Source organism: Trichechus manatus, unplaced genomic scaffold (genome assembly GCF_000243295.1).
Source record: "Trichechus manatus latirostris isolate Lorelei unplaced genomic scaffold, TriManLat1.0 scaffold00145, whole genome shotgun sequence".
NCBI lineage: Eukaryota > Metazoa > Chordata > Mammalia > Sirenia > Trichechidae > Trichechus > Trichechus manatus.
Window position 1 is genome coordinate 6,481,860 of NW_004444081.1, and position 12,377 is coordinate 6,494,236.

Consider the following 12,377-nt stretch of genomic DNA (forward strand, 5'->3'; position numbering starts at 1 on the left):
ACGGGGAGAAAGGGGAAGGCCCTACAACCAGCTGATGGAGGAAGAAAATCTTGGGCCTGGTTCACAGACGGAACATCTTATATGTTGGTTTAAGCTGTAAGCAGGTGGTCCAGAAGGGCAATGGTGAATTGGAATCCTCCCAGTGGGCAGAGCTGTGAGCAGTGCCTTTGTTACTTACTTTGTACAGAGGGAGAAACAGGCTAAGGCATGGATACACGTGGACTCTTATGCAGTAGCCAATGAGTTGTCCACTTGATCAGGATCCTGGAAGTAGGAAGATTGGAAGAGTGGATACAAGGAAGTATACAGAAGAGGCGTGTGAATGGAACTGTAGGAGTGAGCACAAAGCACGTAGATCTATGTGTCTCCTGTTGATGCCCAGGAGAGAAGAATCACTCAACAACCTGGCAGAGTCTCTTCTTGACCACACCAGTGCTTGTGCAATGGGTCTGTGGTGGCCATGATGTCAGGACAGATACTATTTGATATGGCCTCATCCCTCAAGGAAGATGGCCAGCCACTTAGTGGCACATTGATTAGACCTCTTCTATCCTAGATAGGACAGCAATTTGTCCTTTATAAACTGAAACCTAATTGGGATATGGATTTGCTTTCCCTGCCCACAGTACCTCGGTTAGCATCACAATCCAAAGGCTTACAGAAGGTCCATTTACCAATATGAGACCCTGCATAGCATCACTGCAGACCAAGGGACTCTACGTTACTACTAACAAGTTGTGTGACTTCAGACTAGTTATTCACCCTCTCTGAGCCTCAATTGCTTCATCTATAAAACAAGGAATGTAATACCTATTTCATTGGATTATAATGCATATAAAGTGATTAATATATAATAAGTCTATAGTGAATTTTAGTTCCCATATCCTGTCTTTGTGGTTTCTTTGGTCCCCCTGCCATGAGCTGAGGCGGGGGGGAGAGGGGGAAAACAGTACCTGAAATTCCATAAACGTTAGCTATTCTATTAGAAGGTCTCCCTGGGTGGCACAAATGGTTTCTGCTCTACTATTAATCTAAAGGTTGGTGGTTCAAATCCACCCAGTGGTGCCATGGAAGAAAGTCTTGGCAATCTGCTTCTGTAAAGATTACAGCCAAAAAAAAAACCCCTAAGGAGCAGTTCTACTCTGTAACACATGGGGTCACCATGAGCTGGAATCAACTTGGCAACCAGTTTATTGTTGTTGTTGTTTGGTTTATTATATTAGAGATGTGATTTCAAGGCCTTCTTGAAGCTCATGAAGTCTAAAACCACAAACAGCCTCACTAGCTAAATGATACCCAACATTCCACTATCAGGGGCTCTCTCCTTCAGCGGGAGGCCAGTCTGGAAGGAATCCTCTGCACTGCAAATGTTTATTTGTTCTAAAGAAAGTTACTGCTCTGTATAAAATTATGTACTATAAGCAAATAGCTTTCTAACAGCCATAACCGTAAAGACTAAAAATCAACATGGTGCTCTGCTTGGCTTTCTCACTGAGGAGAGGAAAAGATGAGAGAGGGCTCCGAGGAAGATCAGTTCAAGGAGCTGAAAAACCATTTAATTGTACACTTAAAATGGGTGGATTTTATGGTACATAAATTACATTTCAATAAGCTGTTTAAAAAAAAAAACTAATCAGAAAGTCTTGTGAGAAAAAGAAAAAAAGAAGCTAGGAAGACAATGACAGAACTGTCAGTTAAGAAACATCTCTAGATTGCCAGTAACCTAACAGTATCAGTGGAATTTAACTGTATAATTTACTCTTCTCCCTTCAATGTTGAACTACTAAATAATAGTCATATTACCTTCTTACCTAGCAAATCTATCCACCTTGCATAACCCAACACCTATTTCTCATAAATATCAGGTACCTGATTATTTGAGTTGTCCCCAGTGAGGTGCCAGAAACTATCAGCTCATACCAGCTCATGAGAGCGGGTTGTTAAATTTTCAGGAAATTTATTAGGCAGCTGTTAAACACAGTCATTATTAAAAATTAAATTATATAAACTTAAAATTAAATAAATTGTATTTAAAACAAAGGAGACAAATACTCCAAACTTATCACTTCCTAATTATTTTATGGAAACCCTGGTTGCATAGTGGTTAAGGGTTCTGCTGCTAACCAAAAAGGTCAGCAGTTCGAATTCACCAGGCGCTCCTTGGAGCGGGGCAGTTCTACTCTGTCCTATAGGGTCACTATGAGTCGGAATCGACTTGATGGCAATTATTTTACTGCTTTTATTATTATCTATGCTCTTGAGGTTGTTTGTGTCTGTTGGGTAGAAAAAGTGTTGCTGTTGTTAGGTGTTACCAAGTCGGCTCCGACTGTTAGCAACGCTATGTGTAACAGAACGAAACCTTGCCCAGCCCTGCACCATTTTCACAACAGTAGATGGCATAGCTTCCAACACCACAGCAACACACAAGCCACCACCGTGCAACAGACTGACAGGTGGTGAAGAAGGTAGTCCCGTGAAAGCGTCAGAAGGAGTGCTATGAGAAGTAGGAAGAAGAGAAGAGGCTGTCTGCTACTGTTAGCTACTAGTGTTGCTATCATTGTTGCTATTAGTGGACATATAGCCCTTGTAATGGTTAAGGTTGTGTGTCAACTTGGCTGGGCCATGATTCTCAGTGGTTTGGCAGTTATGATGTAGTCTGGCAGTCATATGATGTGATCACTTCCATGATGAGATTTGATATAATGTGATCACCTCCATGATGGGATCTGTTGTGAGTAGCCAACCAGTTGAGAGGGAGTTTCCTTGCGGGTGTGGCCTGCATTGAATATAAGTGGACTCTCTGGCAAGGCTCGTGGGCTTTTGCTTGCTCCGTGTCATGGATTGAATTGTGTCCCTCCAAAATATCTGTCAACTTGGCTAGGTCATGATTCCCGGTATTGTAAGATTGTCTACCATTTTATCATCTGATGTGATTTCCCTATGTGTTGTAAATGCTATCACTATGATGTAATAAGATGGATTAGCGGCAGTTATATTGATGAGGTCTACAAGATTAGACAGTGTCTTAAGCAAATCTCTTTTGAGATATAAAAGAGAGAAGCAAGCGGAGAGACATGGGAACCTTGTAGCACAAAGAAAGCAGTGCCGGGAGCAAAGCGTGTTCTTTGGACCTGAGGTTCCTGCACTGAGATGTTTCCAGACCAAGGGAAGACTGATGCATCACAAGGACCTTCCTCCAGAGCGGACAGAGAGAGAAAGCCTTCCCCTGGAGCCAGCGCCCTGAATGTGGACTTGTAGCTTACTGGACTCTGAGAGAATAAACTTCTCTTTGCTAAAGCCATTCACTTGTGGTATTTCTGTTACAGCAGCACTAGATGACTAAGGCACTCTGTATCCTGCAGCTGGCTCCTGTTTTTCTGACCTCCAGTTCTTGGGACTTGAGCTAGCAGCTTACCTGCAGTCTTGCCTGCTGCTTGGGATTCGTCAATCTTCGCAGCCTATGAGCAGGAGCCCTGCTGTCTGACTGCCGGTTTTGGGTTCACCAGCCCCTGTGGCTAGGTGAATCAGGAGATGCCTCCAGCTTGAGCCACGAATTTTGGACATTCCAGCCTCTACAAGTGCATGAGCCATTTCCTTTATATAAATCTCTCTATATAGATATTTATTCTCTTTACCAGTTTTGCTTCTCTAGAGAACCCAGTCTAAGACAGCCCCACAATGTAGATCCCATAGGGTACACACTAGGTGTTAACAGTTGGTGTCCCTCTAAGAGTTCCCCCCAAAAGTTCTTACCCACCATGACCCAAGAAAGCCTAGTCAGCAACAGGCTCAGAATTCCCTGGAAGCATATTCCTGTTTCTATAGATTTGGCCTTATCCTTTATTTCCACTTCCAAAGGTAGCAATAGTGTTTTGCAGCCCTTAAGAATCTGAGGGACCCATCAGATAGGTAGATGGTAATTGTTTCTTCAACAGCGGGATCTCTTCTCTATGCTGAGAGAGACTGAGTCCCAGGAAAGTCTACCCAACTCGCACTTTTTTTTCACTCCTCAAGTAATTTTAATGGATGTAATAATAGATCACAGATTTGTGATATCATTACTTAGCTATTTTTATTAGTTAACAATAAGTCCATGTCAACATCACCTGTTCAGGAAGCCTGCCCTAATCACTCTAGCTCTGACCTAAACCATCCATGGTGAACAGGTGCTAAGTGGTTAAAGGAAGTTGTTTGGCTCATGTTGCTGGGATAGAGATTTGTCCTCTTCTGTGGGAGTGATGCCTTTCCACTTAGTGGCTATGGAATTGAATAGGCAATCACTTTTAAGGAAGAGTTCACTAATTTCCATTATCAATGTGTGTCTAAAAATATAAAAGTAGCAAAATTCAGGAATACATATATAAAATAGAACATATAAAATTTTATAAATTAAATATAAAACTAAATTATAAAATTTTTAATGTTCACTCTCTTTGTCCCCTCTCTCTCTTTCTCTCTCTCTTTTCTTTTTCCACTGAGCTCCATTGTGTTCCAGATACTGCAAGGGGCACTTAGCTCACTTATTTTTGACAGAAGGGGAAAATGAGGCTAGAGAGGTGAGGGGTCATTTCCCCAAGGTCAAAGAAACTGACCAATTACAGAGCTTGGATGTGTCTGATTCCAAATCGCAGGTTCTTTCTGTGTGAATACTATGCATTTTTACAAGTAAAATTCTTTTTTTTTTTTAAATAAGATTCTAATTATTTCTAATAATCCTACCAAATTTTTTAAATCCTCACAATGTTTTATTTTTTCTAGTGGTGCTACATATAACAAGTGGGTCGAATGAATTCCTTCGGAGCTGGTTTCCTAGCTTATTATTGTGAATTTTACCACAGCATCCATTCCTTGGGGAAATTTCAGGACTGTGGCCTTTCACCCTGGCACTCAGCCTTTGCTAGAGCTCCTGCCCTCTGCCCTACCTAGAATGGACAGCAGAGGGAGTGCTAGGCCTTCAGCCCTCCCTCACTGTAAGGCTGCAGGTTGTGGTGCTACCCCTCCCTTCCGTTTCCAAAGCACCTTTCTCAAATATAAGATACTTAAGGAGAGGGACCATCACCCATCTGTCAGTTTGTTGTACTGTTGTGGCTTTCATGTTGCTATAATGCTGGAAGCTATGTCATCAGTACTCAAATACCAGCAGGGTCACTCATGGGTTTCAGTGGAGCTTCTAGACTAAAACAGACTAGGAAGAAAGGCCTGGCAATCTACTTCAGAAAATTAGCCAATGAAAAAACCCTATGGATCACAGAAGACCATTGTCCAATACAGTGCTGTAAGATGAGCCCCTTCCATTGGAAGGTACTTAAAATACACAGCAGCTGCAACAATGGACTTGAGCATACCAACGACAGTGAGTGTGTCCTTTGGACTTGTGATTCCTGCCCTGAGATGTTCCCAGACCAAGGGAAGACTAATGACAAGGATCTTCCTCCACAGCCAACAGAGAAAGCCTTCTCCTGGAGCTGACACCCTGAATTTGGACTTGTAGCCTACCAGACGGTAAGAAAATAAATTTCTCTTTGTTAAAGCCATCCGCTTGAGGTATTTCTGTTATAGCAGCACTAGATAACTAAGACACTACCTGAACATCAGTTTTCTCATCTGTAGTACAGCAATGTTGTTAGCTTCCATTGTGTCAATTCCAACTCATGGCAACCCCACGTGCACAGAGTGGAACTGCTCCAGAGGGCTTTCAAGGCTGTGACCTTTCAGAAGCAGATCGCCAGGCCAGTCTTCTGAGACACCTCTGGGTGGGTTCAAACTATCGATCTTTCAGCTAGTAGTTGGATTCCACAATTCTACTCTGCACACATGGGGTCACCATGTGTCAGAATCACCTCAACAGCAACTGCAGATTTCACAGGATTATTGCAAGGATCAAAGAAGGTAATGGGAGTATGCAGTGCGATAGATTGCTTTTGTGTGGCCTTTCTCGCCATGGTTTTGTAATTCTCACCCAAGTGACTCACTGGGGCTGTGTGATAGGGTAATTGTGGCCCACCAAGGGGATTGGTTTGTTTTGCCATCCCACTGGGTTTGAAATGAGCCACCCCAGAAGCGAGAATGGAGAAGATTCCACCACCACCAAGGGAGAAGAGCCAGCACGTCCTTTGGACCTGGAATCCCTGCACTGAGAAGCTCCTGGAACCAGGAGACCAAGAGAGAGCTGTAACACTGAAGATGGCGAGAACTGGTAGCAGAGAAAGGGTGGTAGGAGAGACTGGCAGGAGATGGCTAAGTGCGCTCCTCAGCCGGTGGAGCAAGAAAGCTGAGTGCCTTTGGGCTGAGGCTTACTGGTGGAGCGGGGTGCCTTTGGGCACTTACTGGCAGAGCTAAAAGAGCTTTGTAACACTTGTCAGAGCAGGGCAGAGGCCCAGGGCCTGAGAGAGGTGTGCCTGTGAGCACAGCTGAAAAGAGACTGTCCTGACGGAAGAACTGTATCCTGATCATTCCTCAATCTGAATTGTAACCTGTTATCTCCCTAATAAGCCCCATAATCATGAGTATTGTCTGTGGGTTCTGTGTGGCCACTGCAATGAATTATTGAACCCAGAAGAGAAGTAGACAGTGCGGTGGGAGGGACAGTTGGTGTCAGAATCGGTAAAGATGGTGTAGAGAGGAGGCATGTCTGACCTCTGCCTCATAGGAATCAGCCTTGGGCTGTTGATCTTGATTCTCCCTCCCCCTTTTGAAGTTAGAGGTGGTCAGAGCTGCCCCCACACCATTTTTACAGAGTGCAAGTACTCTGAATAGTTAAAGTCTGTGTACATCTGGGCCACTGATAACAACTAGGGGTGGTGGTGGTAATGAAGTATATCCAACATATGCTGAATTCATATCAGGCAACGTTTAAAGAGCTTTATATGTATGAGCTCACCTAAGATGATGACACAGGGGTCAGAGACAGGAAGACTTATGGGCCATCTGCTTTGCTGAGTCACCTAAGGGACTAAGACACAAGGGAAACTCTTCACTGCATTGCAGATAAGAGGCAAGCCCCACTGTGCAAGCACATGCCAATCCTCTGCTCACATTATGTCCACTAACTTCCCATTGTTATGCAGCAAAAGTTGACCACTATACTTTTTGAATTTTGAGACTACATTTTCTCAAGCCATGTTATACTCTATTATATCACTCTTGCAGGATTCACTGCTAGGGAAGACTTTGTTTTCTGCTGAAGAATCACTTTGCTTTTTATTTTCCAGAACTACAGATCTAATCATATTTCCTTTTTCCCCCTAACTATAACTAAGCTTATAATCAAATTCTACTGATATAGGTAGATAGATGATAGATACATAGATGATAGATAGACAGATAGATAGATAAATAAAAATGTAGAGATATAGATCTACTCTTTCTTTTCACTGTTTCTGATTTTGCGTATCTTCCTTTGTATGACTCATCTATCTGTAGAAAGAAGAAAGGAATAAATGCATACAAAAATGTACATGGGAAAATTATTTTGAGGATTATGGTGTTACTAAGATCTGAGGAAAACCTTGAAATAGATCACAAGTAACCTCAATGGATAAGAAACTTAAAACCATAGCCTATTAAAAACTATTGAAGAAACCAGAGACATTGAGAGAAGACTTGAAGGAACAGAACTAATGTTTTAAAATATGACAAGGCTGTTATGTTAAGAAGATTAGAAAAACCAAAATTAGTTTTGTTTTGTTTCATCTCAGGAGTGGCTGGTGGATTTGAACTGCCGACCTTTAAGTTAGCAGGGTTTCCACCTCAAGGGTAGTGGGTACTTTATTCCTGGAGATGTTCAAACAGAGACTAAAACTCATTTTCAAAGAAAATGATCTTTAAGATTTTGTCCAACTCCAAGATTCTGAAATTCTGGGAATTTTTCTAATTTCTTGGATGTGGAATCATATTTCAAATATAGAAGTACTAGAATTATTGTAGATTTGAAAATAATTAATATTTCTCCCCATCCCCCATGGTATACAGACATTTGCACAATCACACCACATACACACACATGTATGAGCATACAACAAGATCTACCTACTATAAACACCTATGAGTGTCTGCAGGTGCTTTGGCCTGCCTTCAATATTAATAATTCTACAAATACACGATATAATTTTCACTATTGTCTTAGTCATCTACTGCTGCTCTAACAGAAATACCACAAGTGGATGGCTTTAACAAAGAGAAATTTATTCTCTCACAGTCTAGTAGACTACAACTCCAAATTCAGGGGGTCAGCTCCAGGGGAAGGCTTTCTCTCTCTGTTGGCTCTGGAGGAAGGTCCTCATCGTCATCAATCTTCTCTCGGACTAGGAGTTTCTCTGCACAGGAATCTCAGGTCCAAAGGACGCACTCTGCTCCTGGCACTGCTTTCTTGGTGGCATAACATCCCCCTCTCTGCTTGCTTCCCTCTCCTTTCATGTCTTAAGAAATAAAAGGTGGTGCAGGCCACAACCCAGGGAAACTCCCTTTACATTGGATCAGAGATGTGACCTGGGTAAGGATGGTGTTACAAACCCACCCTAATCCTCTTTAATGCAAAACTACAATCACAAAATGGAGGACAACCACACTACACTGGGAATCATGGCCTAGCCAAATTGATACACACATTTTTGGGGGGCCATAATTCAATTCATGACAACTATAGACGACAATACTAATGACTATGATAAAAACATTGTTTTAAATATACCTCTCCCCAAGTGCTTCATCTGTCTGTCTTTGGGTCTCATTCTGGGTGAACTTGACCACAGGTCCATGTCCTGAAATTCCCTCATTTGCTCCTCTCTGGCAGAACTGAGAAGCCAGGAGGACACTAGAGATGGGAGAGAGGGGCCTGAGCTAGAGGAAAGGAATAGAAGTGAGGTGTGAAGGGCCAGGAGGTAGAGAAAAGTATAAGGAGCAAAGTGTACTAACTACTTCCTTTAGAGTAAAATGCAAAGACCAAGTACCAGACTCTCTGTAGCCTTTATTCCAAAAGGCATCTGAATGGACCATTCCCTTTTCTTTAGACTGTCTACCTTCACACATATCCTAGCCCTGGTTTGTAAGGATCTCTAGCCACAGACACATGGATAAGAATGTACAAGAAAAGGAGAGTTGCAGATATATAAACTGAGAGATTAGAAAAACTGGTATAAATGGGCTATCCTTAGCTCAATCCCACAGTGTAAAATAATACAAATTCTTCAACTGGGCCAGCCCTGAGAACAAAGGTGAAGTTGGAAATTTGTCATTGCCTTATCTCTATCTCTGTTTAGGTAACTTCCCTGTTGAAAACAGTCCTCTCTGATCTGAAATCTAAGGAACCGTGGAGGTTGTCCTTTCAATTATAATAACAAAAAAGCTGAACAGACTGAAAATCAACAACTCTTCTTAGATTCATCAGATAATTAAGGTCACAGGGCAAACCACAGCCTGAAAAACTGGAGATTCAAGCAGATACAGAGAATCTCAGCTTATGAGGAGGAGAAACTGAAGCTGGAGCCAGCATTGGGTAGAAATACTTGAAGAGCAACGGACTAATTACTGGAGACTGAGACTGTACTAGCTTTAGACATCAAAAACTCCTGGAGACCCGGGGGTGGGGCCAAGATGGAGGAGTAGTCAGATGCCTCCGGTAGACCTTCTTATAACAAGACCAAAAAAAAACAAGTGAATTGATTATATATGGCAATCTGGGAGCCCTGAACATCAAAGGCAGAGCTGAGGAACCAGACTCAGTGGCAGGGGGAGGGAGAGATGGTTCAGAAGCAGTGAGGAGTTGCCAGACTTGACCCAGCAAGAGCCTGAGCCCTTCAGGCCTGATCTACTCAGGGGTGAGCAGTGAGAGAGGCAAGCAGCCGTGCTTGGGAGGCGCATTTTCCACACCAAGAGAGACCCAACTGCTGAGAGTCTACACAGCCACCCAGAACCAGTGAGAAGCAACCCTCGACCAGCGAAAGATAAGTAATTGCGTACAGCCTACCACACGGATCAGTAACACCCCCCTTAGGGAAACACCTCTCTCCCATTTACCTCCCTGCTCCCTGCTCTGCATTGGGTCCTGGACCGGCTTCAGCAATTGCCGAGTACCCTGGGCAGGAAGTAGGATTCGTCACATGCCTGGAGCCATTCTCCCTGCCTTGGAGAGTGAATAAATTAACAGAGAGGAAAAAAATAAACTGCCAGCTCCCCTAAGCCAGGAACTCAGGGTAGGCACAGCTCCCTTGCTTAGGTACAGGCATAAGGGATCCACAGACTTTGAGTGCCTTTCCCCCTGCAGAGAGTTGTGTGGGCCCATCTCCACAGGGTAGGCCCTCATTACCGCAATATAGCAGGGTATATACCAGAAGTCTAACTTCAACTGTTTCAACTGTGAAGTGGCAGGTTCTTGACATTGGACACTGCTATGCCCATTAAGCAGGGTCTTCACCTACCCACATCAAGGGCCTGAGGACTGGTGGCTCCACCCACACCACCTAGCCATGTGCAATAGGGGCCCATGAAAAAGAGGTCCCCCCAGTCCTTACAGCCAACAGCATTAGGTGCTCATAGTTGGCCTGAAAAACCCACCCACCCTCCCACTCTAGGAAACAGGGACACGCCTTCCTCCTGGACACTCAGGGGTGGCCGTCAGCCCCCTGCCTTGCTCAGAGTGTGTCCCCCCTGCTGCAGCCAGATGCCTGTGCCTACACCATTCACCCATGCCTGTCTAGGACTGTAAGTGAGAGCCTACACCACACACTTGGTGGCTAACTACCTGGGCACCTGAGCTGAATACATACAAGAGGAGAGGGCAGACTCCTGAGCTCGCATAGCTAGTAATAGATCTAACCACCTGGTGACAGGACATTAGAGTTTCAAAGATGCCAATAATCAAACTAGCTCATACAAGCTGCCTATCTGGGCACATCAAAACTAAACAAGAAGCTAGGACACAGTAAGCAAACATAAAACACATAAATATAATAACTTATTGGTGGCTCAGAGACAACGGTCAATATCAAATCACATAAAGAGGCAATCCATGATGGCTTCAGCAAGCTCCCAAAATAAAGAATCTAGAAAGTTTCCAGAGGAGGAAGATTTCTTGGAATTACCGGAGGCAGAATACAGAAGATTAATATACAGAACTCTTCAAGAAATTAGGAAGGAAATTAATCAAAACGCAGAACACGCAAGAGAAGAAATTAAAAAGTTTAGAAAAGAGCATAATGACAAATTTATCAGGCTGCAAGAATCCATAGAGAGAAAGCAATCAGAAATCCAGAAGATTAACAATAAAATTTCAGAATTAGACAACTCAATAGAAAATCATAGGACCAGAATTGAGGCAATGGAAGTCGGAATTAGTGGGATGAAAGATAAAGCACTTGACACCAACTTATTTGAGGAAAAATCAGATAGAAGGATTAAAAAAAAAATGAAGAAATCCTAAGAATCATGTTGGACTCTATCAAGAGAAATAACCTACAAGTGACCAGAGTACCAGAATGGGGGGGATAACAGAAAATACAGAGAGAATTGTTGAAGATTTGTTGGCAGAAAACTTCCCTGATATCGTGAAAGATGACAAGATATCTTTCCAAGATGCTCACTGAACAACACATAAGGTAGATCGCAAAGGAAAGCCACCAAGATATATTATAAGCAAACTTGCCAAAACCAGAAGTAAAGAATTGTAAGAGCAGCTAGGGATAAACGAAAAGTCATCTACAAAGGAGAGTCAATAAGAATAAGCTCGGACTACTCAGCAGAAACCATGCAGGCAAGAAGGCAATGGGATGCCATATATAAAGCCCTGAAAGGAAAAAACTGCCAGCCAAGAATTATATATCCAGCAAAATTGTCTCTCAAATATGATGGCAAAATTAGGGCATTTCCAGATAAACACAAGTTTAGGGAATTTACAAAAAACAAACCAAAATTACAAGAAATACTAAAGGGAGTCCTCCGGTTAGAAAATCAGTAACATCAGACCACAACCCAAGACTACAACACAGGACAGAGCAACCAGATATCAACCCAGATACGGAAGTCACAAAAGTAGATCAAAGCCAAAACACTGAAAATACGGAAACAGTTGTCAATATACAAAAGATGACAACATTAAAACAAAAAAGAGGGACTTAAAAAATGTAGACATAGATTTTTCATATGGAGAGGAAGTCAAGGCCATATAAAGAAAGAAAACACTGGTATAAACTTAGAAAAATAGGGGTAAATATTAAGGTAACCACAAAGGAAACTAACAATCCTACAAGTCAAAATAAAAAACTAGAGAAAGATAAAGACTCAGCAAACACAAAATCAACAACAATGAAAAGGTTAAAAAGAAAATACATAAAAATGACTCAGCACAGAAAATTAAGTGGAACAAAGAAACTGTGAACAACACA